This window comes from Acanthopagrus latus, chromosome 10 (genome assembly GCF_904848185.1).
Source record: "Acanthopagrus latus isolate v.2019 chromosome 10, fAcaLat1.1, whole genome shotgun sequence".
Classification (NCBI taxonomy): domain Eukaryota; kingdom Metazoa; phylum Chordata; class Actinopteri; order Spariformes; family Sparidae; genus Acanthopagrus; species Acanthopagrus latus.
In genome coordinates, this window is record NC_051048.1 from 11697520 (window position 1) to 11722808 (window position 25289).

At 39.2% G+C, this 25289-nt stretch overlaps 1 long non-coding RNA gene across 1 annotated transcript; it reads right to left on the reverse strand.

Annotated features, from left to right (window-relative positions):
- Positions 1 to 17955: 17955 nt before the first annotated feature.
- Positions 17956 to 19180, reverse strand: LOC119027646. Its single transcript, XR_005077457.1, has 2 exons — positions 19124 to 19180; positions 17956 to 18949 (listed from the first exon to the last, which is right to left on the reverse strand). It is a non-coding gene; the product is annotated as an uncharacterized LOC119027646 (long non-coding RNA).
- Positions 19181 to 25289: the final 6109 nt, after the last annotated feature.

Genomic DNA, 25289 nt, shown 5'->3' on the forward strand with positions numbered 1-25289 from the left:
GTTATTAATGTGTCCTGTAAAGCAGTTTGTAACTGCCTTCAGTTTATGTTTTCTCAAGAAGACTCAGAGAGACTTTGTGTCAAACTGGAAACACAAAGTAATGTGTTGGAAAATGGACTGCAGTCCTACAACCCATATGTCATGTTTTATAAGATTATTTAATAAAAACAAAATGTTCTCAGTTATCATTAAGGTAAAGAAAACAAGACCAACACACTCTTTATGTTTCAGTTATCCTCCTCTTCCTGCACAGACTGTGAGTAAATCAAACTGGAGCTCACAGCTGATGATGTATCTGATCTTCTCTGCAGCAGCAGCTGATCCACATGTTGTCACAGGTTGGAAACCACTGGCGCCACCTGCTGACAGTAAAACATGACTGCAGTTGAAAATATGAGAAATATGTCTACAAATGTTTCTGTTTTCACTGGTTCACTGTTCTTCAGTTCGTTTCATGTTTTAACTTTAACTGAATGTTCTCTGTTCTATAGTTCACCTGATTCTTTTTTACACCCTACAGGAGGCCAGTACAGGATATACTCAACTCAACTCAACTCAACTCAACTCAACTCAACTCAACTCAACTCAACTTTATTTATAAAGTACTTTAAGCAGCCATAGCTGGGACAAAGTGCAGTACATAATTAGGAAATACAACATAAAATATAAAAGACAATATAAAAAACAATAACAATAAAAACAATTATACACTAAAACAAAAGCAGAGTCTCATGCTGGGTTGAAAGCTGAAGAATAAAGATGGGTTTCAAGATTAGTTTTAAAAATGGACAATGAGGGAGCTCGTCTGTAAAAAACAAATAAAAGAATCTTAAGATGAACTCTACAGTGCACAGACAGCCAGTGGAGGGAGGCCAGAATGGGAGTAATGTGCTCCGTCTTACGTGCTCCAGTTAAGAGGCGAGCAATACATATACAGGATATACTGTCAATGTTAATGTCATATCTTATTAATCATATAGGCAACAACATAAAATGCACAAAGTTACATGTGTTGTACGAGGTCGACATGTTTCTCAGCATTATTTCAGTAAAGTGAACACACAGCAGATTTCAGATCTGTCTTATAAGTGACAGAGTTTGATGAGATGTCTTGTCTTGAGTTTCCTTCATCAGCTCCATTATTGTTTATCTCCTCTGATTCTTTTATCACGAACACTTACTGAACAACAGGCAGGATGTGTTTCAACCGTTTCCACCGATCCTGCTGAGTTGTAACCTTTCTAAAATCCTCCACTGGACTTTGTTTCTTAGACAGGGAATAAATAAAAGGCGACAAAGAAACCACACAACCACTGCTGCTGTCAGTCCCAGTCCACAGTAGAGGAAGATCATTCCCCAACTGACCCTGTTCGCTCTCTCACTGTTGGGTCTCTCAGGTGTGTCTGTGTTGGGTGTCTCAGGTTCGGGCCAATCCCTCGCTGCTGTAAAGAGACCAAACAACAGAACAGCTGAAGTTGTGACATATTTCTCTGATACTGTGAGAATGAAATGAAGGATTGTGGACTGTGGTCATCTTCAATACTTTTCTTCGGGTTCTTATTGATCCAAAAAAGCTGCTGAATTGAACCTGTTAATAAAGTTCTCAACAAACTTACCAGAGACGTTGAGCCGACATTCACCAAAGTCCACACCATAGTTTGTCTTCACATCACACAGGTACCAGCCTGAGTCCTCAGTCCTGAGTCTGGACACATGAAGTCTGAGTCGTCCGTCTCTGAGGACGTCTTTGTCCCACTGGACTCGTCCGACAAACTGTTGATCCCGAGACTCTGAGACCACAACACCTCCACGTAGTTCAAACAGGACTGAGACTTTGTGATCAGTTTTCATCTCACAGAAGATAAAAAGGGAGTCTGTTGAAGTGTCAGCTGTGGTTGTGAACGTCCATTCAAGTGTGATGTTGTGGTTCTCCTCTGCCTGATAGGAGGTCTGTGTCACATTCACTACAAATGTTCCTGTTGAGGAGACAGAGAGGGAAAGTGAGGAGCAGACACACTGACAGCTTTAACATGGCAGCCTTTAAACTCCATCTACATGTTTGTTGTTAGACTTTCTTTGAAATTGAATATGAGTCAAAGTCAAACCTTTGGGTAAAAGCAATTACAACTAAAGAGGCACTTTTAAGATTTACAGTAGTTTCATTTTTGGGCAAACTAATTTTCAATGGAGTGTGGGGGCAATTTAGTGACGTCTCAGAGCTGCAGACGCTCATCAACATCAACTGTTTGCTCACATGTGGGCGACTTTAACTGATTGATTGAATCACAGTGTAATAAAGTGAAGCTGTAAACTAACCACAGACACAGTTGAGGCTGATGAGCAGCAGGATCCTGCAGATCATCTTCTCCCTGTGAGAGGAGACAGAGGTGAAGAGTCATGTGATCACAGTTCAGTCCTCACATGTACCACAACCAACATCTACAGTCTGTCTTTAGTCTTTACAATACTCCTTTATCGTTATTTTCCTGCTTATTACACACAGTGACTTCCTGACTGGACACAGTCTTGATGCTCATGCTAAGCTACTGTATTGTACTTCTGACACAAGATGGTGCCAGTGATTAAACTGTGAAGATGAAGAATTTAAATCCAGCAGCTTCGATGGTGAGTCAGTAACACATGAACAGCTGTTTGGTTCACCAGATGAAAGTGAAGGGACAGAAAATCATCTAACTTCATAATAAAAAGAATTAAATTGTCAAAAGTATGTGGACATCTCAGTAAGCAGCTCAGTTTGTGTTAACAACACAAAACAAGTGTCTCTTTATGTCTCTTTATGAACCAATGTTTTAAGTCAAGAAGAACTAATCATTACCAAAGACTTTGAGAAAAGAAAAGTTTCTGTTAGAATTTAAATCCTCAGCTGACAAATACAACCTAAATGAACACTTACACATGTCAGGTCGAGAGTCTTTTCCAGATGAAATCATGATAACAGGACAGACTGGAGTGATTTGTATGATGAGTGTTTTTATACCATCTTTTACGCCCAAACTCACCAGGTGCTGGTGTTTTTATAAAGCGGACCCGCCCCTTGCACACCTCAGAGACCTGATAGGCTACATGTGTGAGAGTAACCTCAAATGACTTCTTGGTCTGTATGTCAACTTTAGAAATAGATGGTGCAAATGATCTGTATTCTCCAGTCACACAAGTCTGTACACTTGTGTATTGTGGGGTTTATTTGAGTGGCTCATGTTGGTTAACACAGTTTTTAACAATATGTTACTTTATATTCACTCTTAACAAAACAACACCGTTTAAGTTTTATTCTTTAAATGCCTTAATCATCTCAAATCAGGATTTCATGAAGTTTTCAAATGTTGTCAGACATTCATGAGGTATTTAATGCTTGAAACTTTATGATGTCATGAACAATATTTTCACTATTATGATTGTTGATCATTTCAATTAATCAGAGAATCTTATTCAAGAAACTGATGCAATAAAATATCTCTTGTATCTTGTGTCTCTTGTGTGTCTCTCCACATTCAAGTAATTATGTCACCTGTTACTGTTGTTGTTACTGTTATATCTGTAAACAAAGTTTATCATTATTATTATTACTATGATGATGATGATGATGATGATGATATGAATATCATCCTCTCACTTTATTTATTTGATCTGAATCTTCATGTTCTGATGAACATTGTTACAATGCACTGCCTTTAACTGATGTTCTGTTTAAAATGTGGACACACTGTAAAAATCCATTAATATGAGCTAAGTTGTTTTCATTAACACAGCAGTCATTGAGTATGTCAGTCAAAATCATGTAACACAGTGTCATGGTAAATGTGTACAATTTTACAAATACACTTATAGTAACTAATATAAGCTGCTTCTCTTTCCATCAGGGGAAAAGTCAAGTGTTTCCCATCATGCACTGGATTCTGTGGAGAGAAGTTGAAAAATCTGCAACTGTCTTTATGTTTTAATTCTGATGCTTTAAACACATATTGACATATACAAGAAGAAGCTGGAAAGGAAACAACATAACTGTGGTTTTACTCTGAGCCTGAGCAGGAAACACCAGAACACAGTCAGATCAGTACAAAACCAAAATAAAGACTCATCATAATTAGGTGTAGCTTTCTCTTGCATGCCAAAGCTTGAAGAGGTGTCAAAGCAGAACAAAGCCAAAGATATCATCACCAAGCAAGTTTGAACATGTTGTAGGAGACTTACTACCATTTCATAAGCCTGTCTGTTGACAATAACAACAGTGAAATGTGGCGTGGGTTGGGAGAGCCTTCTGCATGCAGCTGACTACACGAAAATTTTGCAGCATTTACTTCAGGTCACTTTCAATGATAACATGCAAAATTGCTCAGTGAGAAGAATATCCAGACTACTTTACTGTGTTCTGTTGTAAAGGTTCACGGTGGTTCATGTTGTTTCCTTTCCACCTTCCTCTCCTTTATATCAACATGTGTTTGAAGCATCAGAATTAAATCATGAAGACAACTGCAGGTTTTTCCTCACCTTTCTACCCAGAACATGATGGGAAACACTTGACTTGCTGTTTGAATGTAACTAAATGATTTTATTTGACCATGTTCATTTTTACCACTGTAACATTAGCAGAATTAACAAGGAGGCCCAATCGTGCAGGTAATGTATCACAAACATTGAGAAGATCTGCATTCTGCACAGTACAACTGCTTTTCATTAAAAATCTGGATTTCATGATGTTTTTAAATGTTGTTGATGACGTCATTGAATTCTTGAAGCTTTGTGATGTCATGATCAATATTTTCAATATTATGATTGTTGACAGTTTTTATTCATTCAAGAAACTGATGCAATAAGAATGTATCTCTTGTCTGTTTCTCCATATTCTAGTAATTCGTGTGACCTGTGAATCAGTCTGTTACTGTTATATCTGTGAAAAGTTTTATGTCATAATATGAATCTGTTTGATATAAATATCATCCTCTCTATTCATTTGATTGGAATCTTTGTCTCCTGATGAACATTATTACGATGCACTGCCTGCCTGATGTTCTGTTTATAATGTGGACATACTGTGAATAATCCTTTAATATGAGAGAAGCTGTTTTCATTAACATGGTAATCATTGAATATGTCAATTAAAATCATCTAGTCACATCTAAACATTAAGGAAACTTGAGATCAAACTTCCTTCCATCAGGGGAAAAGTCGAGTGTTTCCCATCATGCACTGTGCTCTGTGGAGGGAAGAGAAAAATCTGCAGCTGTCTTCATGATGTAATTCTGATCCTCCACTCCATATGGATATATATGAGAATAAGCTGGAAGGTAAACAAGATAAATAACTGTGGTCGGGCTCTGAGTAGAGGTAAGATCGGGCCTAAAAAATCCAGCCCGACCCGACCCAGGCCCGCAGGCATTAAAGCCCGACCCAGCCCGAGCCCAACCAATTAACTTGATTTGCAGGCCCGAGCCCGAAGCAAACCCGAAATTTCAAGATTACGTTCACGAAATGTCCGCAAAGCCGTGCGCAAAGCGTGCTCTTGCTCTGCGCCTCCTGTTTAGTAGTAGTTATATAGCAATTACCTTACAGCGCCGCCTTCTCTGTTTTATCCAAATTATTTATTTACAAGTATTCCTTAGTTTAGTATCCACACATCGTTTTAGTATACATTTTTATAAACATATATTTATTTAAAAAAAAGTCAGCGAGAGAGAAGCCCGAGCCCGACCCGACCCGAACGTAATGATTGACATTTTAGGCCCGACCCGACCCGAATTTCGGGCCGGGTCGGGCTCGGGCTCGGGCTAAAGTTCTTACCTCTAGCTCTGAGCCTGAGCAGAAACCTGAGCAAGAACCACCATAACACAGTCAAGTGGTCAGGTCAGTATATAATTGAAATCAGTGCTTTAATCCTTCTTTCAACTACTCATTTAACCTTTAAAGCATTCTGCAAGGACAATCAGCTTGTTCTGCTTATAAAAATTGCAGCCTTAATGTGATGGAAGATTAAGTTATTCATTACTCTGATAAAATGATTTCAACTGGTACAGAGATAAAATTTAGGTATGGTTGCAGAGTTGAACTGTTAAATATGCAAGTCATGTCATCTGCAGAATGTTCTGACTACTTGACTGGGTCCTGGTGAACAGTTTTCTGCACAGGTTCAGAGTGAAATCAGAGTTGTTTATGTTGTTTCCTTCTAGCTTCCTCTCATATTTCGATATGTGTTCACAGCATCAGAATTAAACCATACAGACAGCTGCAGATTTTTCTCTTCGCTCCACAGAACACAATGCATGATGGGAAACACTCGACTTTTCTCCTGATGGAGAGAAGTTTGATCTGAAATGTTCTTGCTGTTTGAATGTAACTAGATGATTTTATTTGACATTTTTACCACTATAACGTGTGCAGAATTAACAAAAAGGCCCAACTGCACTTTAGAGACACACCAACATCTTGTTACAGTGACTGACTCTACAGCAGCTGCAGTGTGTGAGCTTTGGGATGTTAACATCAGTAATCAAGAAACTCATTAGTACATTTAAAACATTAACATCTTTCTTTCTTTGTAAAACATGTCATTTTCCATCTATGTCAAAGCCAACAGAGTACAGTGTTCTGTGTGAGTAACCTGAGCTGACAGGTCTGTCACGCCTCATCTACACGGTTCACGAGGGCAGTTTTTAAGGAGTGCCGTTGGTTAATGCATTAAGGAATGAACTCCTCCCTCAAAACATTGAGACTTTCACCACCTGAGGATTGTGTGTCAGAGCCGAGGGCTGGGTCTGAGCCGAGAGTTCTGACTCTCGGCTCAGACCCAGCCCTCTAACAGTAAAAGTGCTGATTGAAGGGAGTGTCCCTCTCAGTTTGTGTTAAGGCTACCGGCCTGTTGGTGACGTCCAGGTCTAAAACTGATCTTTAACTGTACCCCTCTGTGTGTTGAGTTGTGCTTTAGGGACGTTAGCATTAGTGATGTTTGGACACACAGCTGGTGGTTATAAACCTGCAGTCTTCACCACTGTGATGTTATCAGTCATTAATGCGTCCTGTAAAGCAGTTTGTAACTGCCTTCAGTTCAAGAAGACTCAGAGAGACTTTGTGTCAAACTGGAAACACAAAGTGATGTGTTGGAAAATCGACTACAGACCTACAAACAATGTATGACATGTTTTATAAGACCATGCACACCGACTCACCACATGGGCAAACACCTGGACACCCTACAGAACACACTCATTCCACCAGATCAGCTCAGGTACCACCGGGCCGCTCTGGTTCGTAACTGGTTCACTGCCCAGCTGCGCTTTTTAGTTGTTTATCTCCCTCCATATTCTCCATTCCTCAATCCTATTGAGAATTTTTTTTTTTTTGCCTGGAGATGGAAATGCATATACCCCTTATCCAAGCTATGAAAGATGCACGTAGAGATACAGCAGTTCATGCTTTTCATGGCTGGATTCTCCATGCTAGGCGATATTTCGATAGAGTATGAGGAAAACGTGTGCTAACAATCGAGAAAAACTGTACTGTATATTTGCACTTTCTATATGTACTTCATATACAGTACTCTAATCACTGAGAAGTAGAATTCCTAAAAGTGGTAGCAACAGCGGTGTGTAACTGGTTCAGACAGAATTAAGTAATATGAAGCATGTGTGTTTCACATGGTGAAAAACTAGGGTTTTTATGAATTAGGGTATAGTTTTGACTAGAGTGTTTCATTTTGCAAAGGGTCTGAGGTGTTCTGCTGATTGGGTGTTTGGTGTGCTAATTGTGTGTAGTGTTTTGAGAAAATGGGCCCTGTTTTCAAAATCGTGCTGAAGCACTCGAAAAGAACTGTAACACAGTTTGTATCACTATGATCTTTATTTTCACTTAAAAAAAATAACTTTACAACTGTAAATAAATCCATTAATATGAGAGAAGTTGTTTTCATTAACATGGTAATCATTGAATTCATCCATTAAAATCATCTTGTCACATCTATACATTAAGAAAACTTAAGATCAGACTTCCGTCCATCAGGGGAAAAGTCAAGTGTTTCCCATCATGCACTGTGCTCTGTTTTGAGAAGAGCAACATCTGAAGCTGTCTTTATGATTTAATTTAGATGCTTCAAACACACGTCGATATATACAACAGGAAGCTGGAAAGGAAACAACATAACTGTGGTTTTACTCCGAGGCTGAGCAGGAAATACCACAATGCAGTCAATTGGTCAGATCAGTATAAGAACTTCTACACCAACTGAAATTTGTCTCTGTGAGATAATGCTCATTTCTTACAGCTGGCACAGTTTAGAAAAGCGAAACATTGACTTGTGAAAGAATGTTTTGGTATTTTAGTTAACAGCAAGTGTGCGTTGGGGCAGAAAGATCTGATATGAGTATCTGCAGAGATCAGTCCTTTCCTGACTTCTGTGATCTTGGGATTACCCTGTGTTCCTTTCTGTGCTAGCAGTCCAGGCAATTGACATATCTTGTAGCTCTCAGGGGTTTCAAGACAGTTATAAAAGAGAGAGAATTAAGCTCAATTAATGAGCAGCATGACAGGGCATGTCTTTGGTAAATTAGTGGTTCAACCATGCCATCCATCTATCCATCCATCTTCTTCTGCTTATCCGGGGCCGAGTCGTGGGAGCAGCTGTCTGAGCAGGAACGCCCAGACTTCACTCACCCAGGACAATTCCTCTAGCTCCTCTAGGAGGATCTCAAGGTGTTCCCAGGCCAGCTGTGTGACATAGTCACTCCAGCGTGTCCTGGGGCCTGAGCCACCCCAGCTGGCTCCTCTCGATGTGGAGGAAACCCTGCGGAGGAAACTCATTTCGGCCTCCTTTCGGCTCAGCTCTCTCTTAACTATGACAAACTGAGACAACGACCGCATTACTGTGGCCGCTGCACCGATCTGCTTGTCAATCTCGCGCTCCATCCTTTTCTCACTAGTGACATTCCATATCCCCATGGCCAGAGTCACCTTCCAAGGATTGGGTTGTTGGGGCTTCCGCCCATGTCTGCTACCCAAATCACATGGCACCAGCCCCTTCTTACACCACGCATATTAAAGAATAAAACAAATCGATGGTAAACATGTCACACTTTACAAATACAGCAAATTAACTACAATAAAGTGCTTCTTAAGACCCTTGGAGAAAATCACCAGACTCCACAAAAAAAGAACGCTAAAATTTGGGACTTGTGAAGGTAAGAGAAAGTGTATAAACTTTGTTAAAGTCTGTCAGCAACACATCACTATTTGGGCCCATTTGATAATGGGTAACATAAGATGTTGTAGTGGTAAAAAATGTATATGGTACACATTTAACTGGTCAAATAAAATCATCTAGTTAGATTTAAACATAAAGAAAACTTCAGATCAAACTTCCTTCCATCAGGAGAAAAGTTGAGTGTTTCCCATCATGCACTGTGTTCTGTGGAGAGAAGGTGAAAAATCTGCAGCTGTCTTTATGATTTAATCCTGATGATTCAATAACATATCGATATATACAAGAGAAAGCTGGAAAGGAAGCAATATAACTGTGGTTTTATACTGAGCCTGAGCTGGAAGAACCATAATACAGTCAAGTAGTCAGATCAGACAAGATCTAAGTAAGGCTTCACAAGTTATTGTGAGGTCTCCTCCTGTGTCTCACTCTCTCAAGAATAATTATCTTTGGCATCAGAAAACAAAACAAGTCTCTCAAATGGAATGCAAAACATAGCAAACTAAGCTGTGATGCTTACTAGTGATGGAAATGGCACTTCTGTTTACTGAACTGAATCTCTAGAATCTATTCAGTAAAATGATTTGTTCAAAAGATCCGTTCACTGAATTGTTCAGCGCTCTCCAACTCCCTGTACTGGTAAATAGCCAAACGATCCATCATTCAGTTAATAATTCAGCCCAGAGGTTCACGTTCACTTACTGAGGGACGGAGCGCAATCATTCACAGGAGACGGCAGGAAAACCACTTTAGATAATGCTATACTTATGTTAACAGAATCACATCCTGACAACTCTCTGAGTGAGCCGCGGTATCTCCACTCATCGACATCGGCTACAATGATTCGATCTAATCTGTGAAGGAGTGAACCAGTCCGTGAAGTGATAACCTCACTTCGTTAACTGATGAGATCCGTCCACTGTCGGATCATGTTTCCGGGTTCAGAGTGAAATCCCAGTGGTTCAAGTTGTTTCCTTTCCAGCTTTCTCTCCTTTATATTCATATGTGTTTGAAGCATCAGAATTAAACAATAGAGACAGCTGCAGGTTTTTCTCTTCTCTCTACACAGAACACTGTGCATGATGGGAAGCACTCAACTTTTCTCCTGATGGAAAGAAATTTGATCTGAAATTTTCTTTATGTTTACATGTAACTAGATGATTTTATCTGACAATGATAATTTTTACCACTGTAACGTTAGCAGAATTAACATGGAGGCCTTATCATGCTTCAGGGTCACACAGACTTCTTGTGACAGTGACTGACTCTACAGCAGCTGCAGTGTGTGAGCTGTGGGATGTTAACATCAGCAGTAAAACATTAAGATGTTTCTTTCTCTTTAAAAAAAACATTAACTTTTGTTGCCTCTTCGATGTCAAAGCCTGTCTGCTACTGTGTCTGAGAACGAGAGAGAGAGAGGACAGAGTTAAATATCATAACACATCCTTAATCCTGACATCAACTTCAATCTTTTCTTTTTTTTGTTTACTTTTTTTTTCTTTCAGGTCATTAAAGATCAACTAAACTAAACCTTGTGTTGAGCACAGAACATGATGGAGTGTCAGATCATCCTGCTGTGACGGAAACTCTGTGTTGTGAGGGTGAGGAAGTAACTTCGGCTCAACTTGTGACTTTCACCACTGAAACACTCAAACACAGTCTGCTGACATCTACTCATTAACATGGACTGTAGTAAAGTTTAACCACAACCAGAATAATGAAAATATTAGATACATATGCATAGAGAATATATTTATATCAAAGATATTCATTAGAAAAACATTCTCAAATACACTAATTTGTCTAGTCTGACAGTTTAGGATGGAAAAGTGTCTAAAATGTCTTTTATTCCAGCTGAGGTGGTTTCAGGTGTCTCTCATAGTTTGACGTGTTTCTATATGAATCAGTGGTTAGAGTCAAGAATAAAACTGTGTAGTTTTTTTTCTGGAAGATGTTTAAAAGTAGAAGTTGTTTCTTTTAGGAATGCCCTCACATACGTGACTGATCCCAGTGACAACTGGGTCAAAAGTGACAGAACAAGATGTGATATGAAAACATGAGGATACGCTCGTATTTTAAATTCATGTACAAAAGTTCCCATTATGATGTCTTTTTGTTAGCAGCTGCCTCATGTTCTTATGTGTTGTATGATATTACAGGACATAGTGAACATGAGAACAAAAGGAAAAATTTGGGCAAAGTGAGTGTGGAACCTTTGTTTTTCCCTTTTTGTGCCAAACTTGTCAAACTTGCATAAGTAAGTCAGCTGTACGAGGGATATTCTACGAGAAACATTGTTTCCCTGTTGTAACTCCTGTGTGTGAGAAGATTTTGTTGATGGAAATTAAATAGAGTCAGTTTTGATATTTATCACATATTCAAGGTTGTTGTTTGTGTTTATTATCAGTTGTTTTCTTATGGCTTTATATGGACACACTGTTTAAATGCATTTCTAATGTATGAGTGTTACAATATTGACAACACGACAACATGTCCCAGATACACAGATTTCAACTGTGTGCAGGAGCAGCACTAGTTCTGCAGTGTTTTCCTGTGGCAGCTAGATTATGCTATTTGCAGCTGGCTGGGAAGTTCAACTACCAGCGCCATCTTGTGTCAAAGTACAATACAGCAGCTTAGCATTAAGGTGGAATGCTACTTTCTTCCGGCAACAACTATCCACGCGAGATCTCACGTGACTTTTCTGGCTTTTGATTTTAGTATTGTTTCTTATATGAGGCTCCTTCTTCAACTTTAAGGTCAATATTGTTTTTCACAAACGACAAAACAACAAATTATATGTGCATTTATATGGAACTAAGCTTTAAGAGCGTTCCACCTGAGCTGTCCGCAGTGTTATGTTGCATTCGGAGATCGATACTTGTTAGAAAACACTACTGCTAACGTGAGTTGTTCAAAAACCTTCTTTTTAGTAAACTCTGTGTACATAAACAATGTTCTCAATGCTGGTGTTCATGTGTAGAGACCCTGGTGATACTACCAACAAAGTTTCATGTTTTGTCGAGCCTTCTTACTGTTTTGAAAATAGTGATTTTGATGCTAACATAGTATTTGCACCTAGCACTCCATTGAAAATGAGTTTGACCAAAAAACGAAAATACGGTCAATCTTAAAAGTTGCGCTCACGTCGTAATTATGCTTTGCTTTGTCTTTCTGTGTTTTTACGTTCTCTGTTCTGCCTTCTTGTTTTAACACACTTTCAAATTGGCTTCTTTGTGTTTGGCTCAATTTTGAACATGATAAACTTAACTTTGCATTGACATATTAGCCCTCTCCTTCTGAGCGTGTGCTGATATTGATAAGTGTGTTTCATGTGCAGCGCTGCCTAAGTACATCTTCAAAGAGCGATCAAAGCTCGGAGAGGTTTCGCTCAGCTGGTTTTCATCACTGAATGAATGTTATGTCCCTCTTGATCAGGGTGTTAGACAGACCATGTTGACAGTGTGCAAAAACTTCAATACCTCTTGAGGGGTAAAATGTGTTCTCACCTCAAGAAAGACTATGTCTGACATTTTCCATACATTACTGTACAACTGCTACATACTACAAAATAAAGCAATTTGCACAAGAATTTTATTTCTTTATTTCTTAAAATTCAAATCCAAATTTCAATGATTATTTTAAAAATTGTGGGGAAACCGGAGCACCCGGAGGAGACCCACAGAGACCTGGGGAGGACATGTTGACTCCACACAGACGGCACACATACAGCTCAGAGCTACTGACACAGTGGGGGGAACATTTCTGATTAGCTCCCTGTGCAATGTCTGCAAGTTATATGTGTTCTTCTGGGGGAGGTAACGGTGATGTACTGCCCCCCTCATGCCCGACCACAGGTGACATGTGGTATCTACTGGCTGTCCACAGTAGAGAGGTCTTCAGTTTGATGGTTGATCAACTCAAGCTCATGTTTTGATGAGCAAATGTGACAGCTTGCATCTTATTTCTTAAAGTCAGATATTCTCTTCCAGAAAGATTTTTTTGTTTTGACTGGGAGATTTTTCCAAGAGTCTAGCTGTTGAAGATCTGGTGGTATTAAGGGGAGCCCCCACTCATCACACAGGTCCTCGTCCTCAAAGTCGAGAGACAAGTCAAAATCTTTAAGGACCGGTGCTGTGAAGGTGGACGCCCACACAGTCTCGTCTGAATGTTCAGGTCAGGTGCAGTAGAGATGGACTCCTGCTCACATGGCTTCTGCTTGGGGAATTTAGAGTCTCTCAAAACCCCGAGCTCTGTGGAGAGCTCAACGTTGAGAGAGATCTGAATATTAAGCTGTTTTTCAAGCTCCTCCAGCTGTCTCTTATAATATTCCTCCTTTTTGGTCATCTTGTGACGGAGGTCAGCCCACTCAGCATTAACGCTGTCAAGCAGCCCCACGCATTTCAGCAATGAGTTTCTGTGAGCCTTGGCTTCCTCGTCAAGCTCCTGCTGGAGAGTTTCAGCATGTTGTCTCACCGTCATGATTTCAGTTTCATACCATTGGCTGATATCATGGTGTGGCTCACTGATTCTGTCCAGTTTTTCATGGAGAAGGTTGTTAGCCTGGTATAATCTGACTCAGAAAAATGCTGTTGTCTCTGAAAAGAATTGTCCGTATCAGACGTCTTTCTCTTTGCGCTTCTCGTTGTGTTAGTGCTCTCACGTTTTCACAGCTGTGTCAGTGGTAGACTAAGAGCTGGACTGAAGAGATGTTGTCCTGTTGACCTACTGTTAAATCAGAATGGAATGTTGCTTTGTTGGAACGGAGGTTCTGTTTGGCTTTGATTCTATTGCTTTGATTCTATTGGCTGGATGCTATTGATTCGATTCTATTGGTCTGATTCTGTTGCTTTGATCTCAAACACACACACATGCACACACACACACACACATATGATTCCTTGTCTAACAGCACACAGTGGAGAACCAACAAAGCTCTTATAGATGTTTCAGTAACCAAATAAAAAATGGCTGAGCAAAGAATTGTTCTGTCTCAAATCCACTTTATTTTTATATTTTTATTGTATTTATTTATGTTTTTGCTGTCCCTGCTCGCAGCTTGTCTGGTGCTAACAGAACAAGTATGAAATATAAAGTACCTGTCAAACACATCTCTTACGCTCTGATCAATAAGAGATATGACACCTGTTTCATCGGCTCCTGTGGTTTTTACATACAAGAAATAAAAAATAAATAAGAATGCCAATCCATCTGAACATCTGTTACGATGTGACGGAACATGTCAGATCCCTGGAGGCGACACTGTGGAGTGAACTTGGCTCTGACCTGTCGGGTCATGGACACGGAACCTCTGAGGGTATCCAGAGGTGTCTGGGTCCTCTGAGTCCTCTGGGATGCGAGGTGGGACCCTCATGGATCAGACTTGTTCCAGCACGTTCGATGGATGCTCAGTCGAATTAGGTGCACAACAATTTGGAGGCCAGGTCGACAGCTGCTGGTCACACCCATAGACATATAAAGGGTAGACGCCGCAACGGCTGCCGGGCAGTGAGAATTGCGGCGGCCATCTTGGGGCGGTCATTCTACGAGTTGAATGAACGTAAGCTACTGAGAAGAACGAAGAAAAGAGAATAATAAATACGTTTGAGTTGAGAAGCAGGGAGAAAAGATGCCGCAGCATTGCGCAGCTTATTCCTGCTCTAATCGCCGGACTTTATTGAACAGGAGTCGGGGGATTACTTTTCACAAGTAAGATTTAACATTAGTATTTGTTGTCTTTTGTAACGATTTTCCGCCATACGTATCAATTTTTACAAATCAGTTTTCTACCACCCCAGTTAGTTTAGAAACATTTTTTTAAGGTTGAAATGCTACGTTGCGTTACTTTAATAATACATACAACAGATCATCTGATTGTAGAATAGTTTGCAAACATGCTTATTCACAATTTAAGCAGCTTTGGTTGATTATCAACAGAAATGCATCAAAATTGATGTTTTGTTGAAGACATCGTTTTCATTACATGTTATTCTCTCTGCTTTGTTACACAGGTCTGAGCATGTAGAGGCATTCCACTTCCTTCCCGTCCCCATTTGTTATCCAGGTTTTGTTTTAGTCACTCATGATTCTCTCTCTCTCATTTCTCACTCATTGACCTGATATGAGTTATATTGATACTCTATATATGATTTATATATATTTTCATATTCTCTGATATATAAATCTATCTATCTATCTATCTATCTATCTATATCTCTATATATATATATATATATATATATATATATATATATATATATATATATATATATATATGAATCATATTGATACTCTACATGATTTATATATTTTTCATTTTCTCTGATATATAAATGTGTATATATATATATAATATATTATATATGAATCATATTGATACTCTCCATTTATAATGAATAAAATACGCCGGCCCATGTGTCCTGTGTCATAGCTATAATGTATGACGTTTACAGCAAAAAAAAAAAAAAACGCGTGAAAATCAGTTTCTATATCAGAGTTACGATTGATTAAATGCGCTGACACCTAATCGCGCCTGCTGAACAGATTACACTGAGTGGAACGGGTGACCGCCCCAAGATGGCCGCCCCAATTCTCATCAGCGCCAACAGGCAGCAGCGTTCGACGCGGCGTCTACCCTTTATATGTCTATGGTCACACCGCTCCTCCTCATCAAAGCCTAGAGGCGCGTCAAGCTGTTGAAGATCCGGTGATATTAAGGGGAGCCCCCACTCATCACACAGGTCCTCGTCCTCAAAGTCTAAGGACAAGTCAAAATCTTTAAGGGCCAGTGCTGTATAAGTCAACGCCCACTGGTGCAGCAGCTCCTCCTCAGAGTCAAGAGACAAATCAATCAGTTTAAGGAATGCTGCAGTGGAGGTGGACGCCTGCTGGTCACACAGCTCCTCCTCAAGGACTTGAGTCTCGTCTGAAAGTTCAGGTCAGGTGCAGTAGAGATGGACTACTGCTCACATGGCTTCTGCTTGGGGAATTTAGAGTCTCTCAAGACCTCGAGCTCTGCGGAGAGCTCAACGTTGAGAGAGATCTGAATATTAAGCTGTTTTTCAAGCTCCTCCAGCTGTCTCTTATAATATTCCTCCTTTTCGGTCATCTTGTGACGGAGGTCAGCCCACTCAGCATTAACGCTGTCAAGCAGCCCCACGCATTTCAGCAATGAGTTTTTGTGAGCCTTGGCTTCCTCGTCAAGCTCCTGCTGGAGAGTTTCAGCGTGTTGTCTCACCGTCATGATTTCAGTTTCATTCCATTGGCTGATATCATGGTGTGGCTCACTGATTCTGTCCAGTTTTTCTTGGAGAAGGTTGTTCTTCTGCTTCTCTACCTGGAGCTCAGCTCTAAGAAGGTCATTTTCCACCTCGAGGTCAGTTTGAAACTTTTGCTTCTCTACCTGGAGCTCAGCTCCAAGAAGACATTTCTCTGTGGTGCTCCTTAGAGTCCATTTTATTCAGCGTATTCATTTTCTTTCCCGTGTTTATCTGTGATAATATCTGTGCTTCGCCTGAGGTACAGTATCAAAGATTTAGCTGAGAGAAGTCTGCAGTGTGATACATCCTGTGTTGCACGGAGCAGCAGTTTGTTTCTCAACCCAATCAGTGAACGGTTGAGTTTGAAAAGTGTTTCCACAGATGACGAGCGAAAAAATCTTTCCCATTTATTTTTATGGGGAATTTTTCAAATTTCGTCCTGCTACTAATTCAGCATACATTCAGAGAAACAATCAAAATGTTTAGCGTTTTAAGCTCTTTCAGCCTTGTACTTTTCAAATATTCAGCTTTTTCAAAAAAATAAAATGACAATGTAAGTAAATGGGAAAATGAATATTGTATATTGTCAATATTTGCTAATTATAAATATTATTACACCTAAAAACTGCAGATCTGCATCTGGATCATTTCCAGATATTGTGAGAAATTAGAAAAACATATTGTATATTTTCAGTTTTCTTGTCCACTTAAACTAGTTTGTTCTTATTTCAGTGTTAAGTAATGTGCTGACAGCTGATGTGTTAAATGTCACAGAACAGCAGATATTGCTAGAAGTTCATGTGTCTGCAAACCGGATACATCGACATCCGACAGAAACAACATGGCGAACACAGTTTTAACACAGTTACCTAAATGTCTGTGGGAGAACAAGGTGTTTCTGTCAGGACACCTGGGCACATCAGCTGTTTTATGGTCGATTAAAACAGATATTTTAAACCAAACCGAGATGTTTTCTGAATCCTGACTGAGTGGGTTTGGCACCTGAACCTCACCGGAGCATCAGCACAGCGTTGTGACTAGAGAGAAATGTAAAGTTTAACCCAGACGAATGTAAAGCAGCAACACTAAGAATCATCTGGAGACTGTCTGCAGTCAACATGTTAATAACGTCTCACTGAAACAGCTTAAGCGTAATTCTTCTTCTTCCTGGTGCGTCCTGTAGAAAACATTGTATATCAGATTTATATTAAGTTAATAAATGTCTCCAAAAACTCAAAGACGCCATTTGAAAATATGTTACCATTTGTACTTTTCATTATGTGATTTGTGACACACTGAAGCAATAAAAGCACATTGATTCATCTCTTGTCTGTCTTTTTATTTTCTATTCATTAATGTGGCCTGAAAGTCAGTTTGTAACTGTTTCAGAGTGTTAATAAAGTTTATTATTTAAACTTTGTTGCTGATAAACTCTTTGATTTTACATCTCCTGGGATATTAACAGACTTAGAGAGGAGTCAAAACAACGTCTCTCATATAAATATAGATTTATTTACAGTATGTACACATTATAAACAGAACATTAGGAGAGGCAGTGTACTGTAACGATCAGAAGGCACAGAGTGAAAACTCTCCATACAGTGATTTACTGAACCAGCTGTGACATTTAGAGATCTGACAGTGAAGGATGTTGAATGGACAAACACAAATCAAACAGCAGCACTTCATTTCAGTTTGAACTGCAGCATTACAACAAGAAGACGTTAAAGTTCCACGAGGGAAAGTTAAATCTGTTCTTAAAATCTAGACAGTAAATAAAATCTTGATAATAAAACAACACAAACAGAAATGTGAACATAACAAACATACAACACAAAGTGAATGTTCTCTGCTCTAAATTTCACCTGATTCTTCTTTACATCCTGCAGGAGGCCAGTACAGGATATACAGGATATACTGTCAGTGTTAATGTCATATCTTATTAAGGGCTAATTCATCATATAGAGCTAGAAATGGAAATGTTAACAATATAAAGTGCACAGAGTTGCTACACGTGGTGTATGAGGTCGACATGTTTCTCAGCATTATTTCAGTAAAGTGAACACAGAGCAGATTTCAGATCTGTCTAATAAGTGACAGAGTTTGATGAGAAGTCCTGTCAAAATAATGGACAACAAAGGTGAAGAACAATGTTTCCTTCATCAACTCTATTATCGTTTATCTCCTCTGACACTCATGGACACTTACTGAACAATATGAAGGCAGGATGTGTTTTATGGATGAGTTAACCTTCTGCTACGCTGATCAAACTGTTCACAGTGATCCTGCTGAGATGTAACTTTTCTTAAATCTTCCACTGGACAGTGGACAGTGAATAAATGAAGATGATGAAGAAACCACACAATGACCACTGCTGCTTTCAGTCCCAGTCCACAGTAGAGGAAGATCATTCCCCAACTGACGCTGTTGGGTCTCTCAGGTGTGTCTGTGGTGGGTCTCTCAGATTCGGGCCAATTCCTCGCTGCTGTAAAGAGACCAAACAACAGAACAGCTGAATTGACATATTTCTCAGATACTGTGAGAATGATGTGAAGAATAATGGTCATCTTCAGTACTTTTCTTCAGGTTCTTATTGATCAAAAAAAGCTGCTGAATTGAAACTGTTCAAGTTCTGCTGACTTCTCCTCAACCAACTTACCAGAGACGTTGAGCCAACATTCACCAAAGTCCACACCATAGTTTGTCTTCACATCACACAGGTACCAGCCTGAGTCCTCAGTCCTGAGTCTGGACACATGAAGTCTGAGTCGTCCATCTCTGAGGACGTCTTTGTCCCACTGGACTCGTCCTACAAACTGTTGATCCCGAGACTCTGGGACCACAACACCTCCATGTAGTTCAAAAAGGACTGAGACTTTGTGATTAGCTACCATCTCACAGAAGATAAAAAGAGAGTCAGGGGAAGTGTCAGCTGTAGTTGTGAACGTCCATTCCAGTGTGATGTTGTGGTTCTCCTCTGCCTGATAGGAGGTCTGTGTCACATTCACTACAAATGTTCCTGTTGAGGAGACAGAGAGGGAAAGTGAGGAGCAGACACACTGACAGCTTTAACATGGCAGCCTTTAAACTCCATCTACATGTTTCTGTGGACAGTTTTTCGACTTTAACTGACTGATTGAATCACAGTGTAATAAAGTGAAGCTGTAAACTAACCACAGACACAGTTGAGGCTGATGAGCAGCAGGATCCTGCAGATCATCTTCTCCCTGTGAGAGGAGACAGAGGTGAAGAGTCATGTGATCACAGTTCAGTCCTCACATGTACCACAACCAACATCTACAGTCTGTCTTTAGTCTTTACAATACTCCTTTGTCTTTATTATCCTGCTCATTACACACAAGGACTTCTTTACCGGACGCAGTCTTGATACTAACGCTAAGCTGCTGTATTGCACTTCTGACACAAGATGGCGCCAGTGTTTAAACTGTGAAGATGAAGAGTTCAGTCCAAGAGCTTTGACGGCGTAAAACATCAGCAGCTCTGTGACTCAACAAAGGAAATAAAGAAAACAGAAAATCATTTAACTTCACCATAAAAACACTTTTTTTGCACCTTCAGTTGTTCACAATGAAAACACTTTAAGTGCCCCGAAAATACGTGGACCACTCCAGAAGCAACAATGGCGCCATCTATTGGTGAAGAACAGAAAATACAGCACAGTGTGCTGCATATGTGTGTGATGGTGACCACATAAGTTTCCCATTTATATTTCACTTCTTCAGTGATTCAAACTGATGTATAAAACTTATACTATGTTGTAAACATGTGACACTGATACATCATTCACGTCACTGTCACACAGGACATCAGGAGCTCACAACTGACTGTTTGACTGAATACGGATGAATGAATGTGTTTAACTGAGTAGATCTTACACATGATGTTGCAACTACCTCAGCATTTTATTTGATTTACCTCAGTATTTTAACTTACTTTATAACTGTCTAAGCATTTTATAGTATACAGTATTTTATTGCTTTTTGCATATGGTATATAATACGTATTTTTTTTTTCTATGTTGACCCTGGTATTTTTGTACTTGTATTTGAATGTATCTGCTGCTATGATAACGTCACAAGAATTAATCGAGGTAGACATAATAAAATCGAGGTAACAGTCAACAATCAGCTTTGCTAGTTTCACCAGTTTAATCCAGACAGTCACAGTACTGACGCAATTGGAAGTGTAGCTTAACATAGACACATACAATTTACTCTATTCGCTGGTTTACACATCATAAGATACTTACATTTGGAGATTCTTCTTATACTATCACTTTACTTTAACACGTTACTACGCACTTTTAAGGCGGTGGTTCATGTGGAGAATATATACCCCTCTGTATACACATGATCGCAGAGTTCATATGACTTCACGCGCCAACTTCCTTTTTTAATTGGTCACCATCTGACTGTGTCATGGTTTTCCACTAGCTAGTCAAACCACAGGCATTTAAGTTGTTGAACAAATATTTAACATTTATTCTCTTCTATATCCAGATGTGTTTGAAACATCACAATGAAACCATAAAGTCAGCTGCAAATTATTCTCTGCTCTCCACAGAACACAGTGCATGATGGGAAACACTCAACTTTTCCCCTGATGGAACGAGAAGCTGCTTATATTAGATACTGCTAAATGTATTTGTAAAATTGCACGTTTATGGTAAAAATCTGATATATCAGTAAAAGACTGACAACACAAAAAACTTCACACAGGCTTCGACAGCGATGAGGCCACAAACTGACTCTTTTTATTCTTACTCTTTTCAACTTACCAGAAACATTGAGCCCACATTCATCAAAGTCCACACCATAGTTTGTCTTCACATCACACAGGTACCAGCCTGAGTCCTCAGTCCTGAGTCTGGATACATGAAGTCTGAGTCGTCCATCTCTGAGGACGTCTTTGTCCCAATGAACTCTTCCTACAAACTGTTGATTTCAAGACACCGGGACCTCAACACCTTCATGTGGACATAACAGGACTGAGACTTTGTGATCAGTTTTCATCTCACAGAAGATAAAAAGGGAGTTGGGTGAAGTGTCAGCTGTGGTTGTGAACGTCCATTCCAGTATGTTTTTCTTATATTTTTGTTGAAATTGTGATTTTATTCTTTGTTACTTATTTCCCTCTTTACTGCTGTGTTACCTGTGAATTTCTCCCAAGACGGATCAATAAAGAAACATCATGTATTACCTATATGAGATTGTATGAATATAATATAATATAAATATCAAATACATTTAAATAGGAAATGATATTTATATCAAAGAAATTCATTAGAAGTTTAGGAGGGAAAACCATCTGAAATGTCTTTTATTCCAGCTGAGGTGGTTTAATGTGTCGATTACGATGTCCTACAGGCTTTTTGTTTGCAGTAAGAAGCGGTTTTATCAATATGGTATCATTTAATAGGTCAATTAAAATCATGTAGTTACATTTAAACATAAAGAAAACTTCAAACCATCCTCTTTCCATCAGGGGAAAAGCTGAGTGTTTCCCATCATGCACTGTGTTCTGTGGAGAGAAGGGAAAAGTCTGCAGCTGTCTGTATGATTTAATTCTGATGCTTCAATCACATGTCGATATTAATGAGAGGACACTGGGAAGGGGACAACTTAAGATGTTATTTGACAAATGCACACTAACACTAAATGTGCATCAGAAACTTAGACCACAACACACTGAAGTGTCTGCTCAGGATAAATGAGGAAGTCCCAGTATCTACATGGGAAGGGTTTTTAAAAAATAAGAAGCAGTTCACTTTTGGAAATGTAAAAACATTAAACCATGCATCCTGTGGTGAAGAACCACTGAAAGAGAATGTGTAGTTGTTTTCAGCATAAACTGAGAACACTAAACACACTCACCCTAGAAATTAGTAGAAGTTTGTGAGTAAGACAACTCTGTGAGAGCTATCCAGCAAAAAACATAATTGCCCTTTGTGGAAGTCCTGCATGTGAGAAGATTTTAATAATAAACACCAAATAGTCTGTCTTGATAATTATGTATTCAAGCTTGTTTGTATTTATTATCAGTTGTTTTCTCATGACTTTATATGGATGTTTATATGTATTTCTAATGTATCAGTGTTACAACACTGACAACATGTCACCATGTCCCAGATTCACAGCTTCCATCTGTCTGCAGGAGCAGCACCAGTTCTGCAGTGTTTCCATGTGGCAGCTAGATGCTATTAGCAGCTGGCAGACAGGTCAACTACCAGCATAATATTGTGACAGAAGTACAATACAGCAGTCTGCTGTGATGTTTATTAGTTACATATGATCCACAAAGTTAATTCACTTCACATAATCACATTGTATTCAGCCTAGTTTTTGGTTTATCGGCCTCCTGCAGCTGAGGAAATCCAATATTCACATCAGAGTGTTAATTAGTCATAAACAAAGTTAAATCAGATCAACTCAAAGTTTACGTTGTCATTTTTCTTGACTTCAGAGTTCATTATATTTCATTATTTGGTGGTTTGTCTGGAAGCTATTTTGAAGTGAACTGGGTGCATCTTTATGATTTGGTCTTCTCTTCCAGCAGTTTTTGGGCAGGTCATTATTTTAAGCTATTATTACGATCAAATACTCCTGTTTGCTGTCAAAAGTGTGTTTGACCCTGGACACTCCTCACATGAACCATCTCTGTACAGAATGTGTGTGTTTGAGGTCTGAAGGACACAAAGAGGCGATGCTGCCTGCTGACCTGCTGGACTTTATTAGAGATCATGTACAACAAAAAGTGAGACATTATTATTATCTTCATAAGAAATGCAGTGAACTCCTGGATTACACACGTTCACAAGGTGCATTATTACACATGAGTAAAACATGCAGATCTTAAAATACCTCGACAAAAGGTTCAAATGTGAAATTTCAGAGTTCTGTGGTTTTATACCCACATAATGTATCTGTGATTTTACACAAATGTTTGCCAAACTAAATGAATCATAAGTTTTAAACAGTGTTGAATATGTTCATGCTGGTGAACTGCTTCTGCTGTTAATGTTCCAGTTATGTTGAGTCATAATGCAGTGGATCCTTTTCACATCAATCTGCACTTTGACCTGACAGCTGCAGTACAACATGATGAGACCTGATGTTCACTGACTCCAGTTTCAAGTTCCACTACAGTGTACTTTGAATAATATGCAATAAAGTTCATGTTATCAGATAAAAGTGCTGGTGGAGCGCAAGCTTGTTTCAGTGCCGTTTGAGAAATCAGGTTTCAGGTTGTGCTGATCTGCTTGATCTAATTTCTTATGTGATGTTACAGGACACACAGGAAGTGATGTCTTCATTTTATTTGAATCTTTGCCTTCTGATGAACATTGTTACAATGCACTCCCTTTACCCAGTGTTCTGATTATAATGTGAACATACTGTTAATAGACCCATTAATATGACAAAAGTTGTTTTTTTATTGAATATGGTATCATTTGATAGGTCAATGAAAATCATGTAGTTGCATTTAAACATAAAGAAAACTTCAAACCATCTTCTTTCCTTCAGGGGAGAAGTCGAGTGTTTCCCATCATGCCTTGTGCTTTATGTAAAGAAGAGACAAATCTGCAGCTGTCTGTTTGATTTAATTCTGAGGCTCGAATCACATATTGATTCATAAGAGAGAAAGCTGGGAAGGAAGCATCTGAAAATGTCATTTGACAGATACATACTAATAGTTAATGTGCACAAGAAACCCAAACCATAAACCAGTGAGGTGCCTGATCAGGCTGAATTTGAAAGTGGAGAAAAAAGTACCCTATTATTTTTTTTTTTCAAAAATGACACAAAATGAAATGGCTAGAGAAATGGAGAACTTCAAACTAGTCACACCAAACATAGGAACTGATATTAAAGAACACTCATGTGCACAAACTTAAAGTGAAGTTGTGTAAGTACAAAAAAACATCTGATGGCACAACAGTAGACTTGTCAGGTGACTCTAATCCTGTAATCCTTAAATCCACTTTAGCATGGTTGTATGAGAAAATAAACTGATAGAGGGAATCTCATGACAAACACAATGTCCCCTGGTTAAAATCTTGTGTGTGTGTGTGTGTGTGTGTGTGTGTGTGTGTGTGTGTGTGTGTGTGTGTGTGTGTGTGTGTGAGAAAGAAGATTTTAAAATGGCAAACTATATAGAGTCAGTGTTCATAAGTATGTATTCATTTGTGTTTATCATCTCTTTTTTCTAATGAAATTATATGGACACACTGTCTCTATGTATTTCTAATGTATCAGTGTTACAACACTGACAACATGTCACCATGTCCCAGATTCACAGCTTCCATCTGTCTGCAGGAGCAGCACCAGTTCTGCAGTGTTTTCATGTGGCAGCTGGATGGACAGTTCAACTACCAGAGCCATGTTGTGACAGAAGTACAATACAGCAGCGATATTAGTTACTGTTAAGTGTATTTGTTTGACTCTACATCAGCGGTCCGCGATGGGCGGCCTCCTGTTTGCGGCCCCCGAACTGTTATTCCTTCACTATGTACTTTGGTTGGTTCAGCTCGTGTACACCAGGACTTGTCTCCATGCAAATGATACACAGACAGCTGGATCACTCACTGCTGCGAGCGCAACCTTTAACTTTCGCTTTCAGAGAAGTTCCTGTATTCTCATTTTGCCTGTTGTAAACAATTAAAAATAGGAGTGTTGCAATCAAACAGCTAGAAGAAAGTGGACAGCAAAAATGTGCAACTTATTGAAGTTTAACTTTACTAAATTCATTAAAAATTGCCTCAATATGGGCACAAATTCATTGACAGAGTAAGATGACACAAAGAT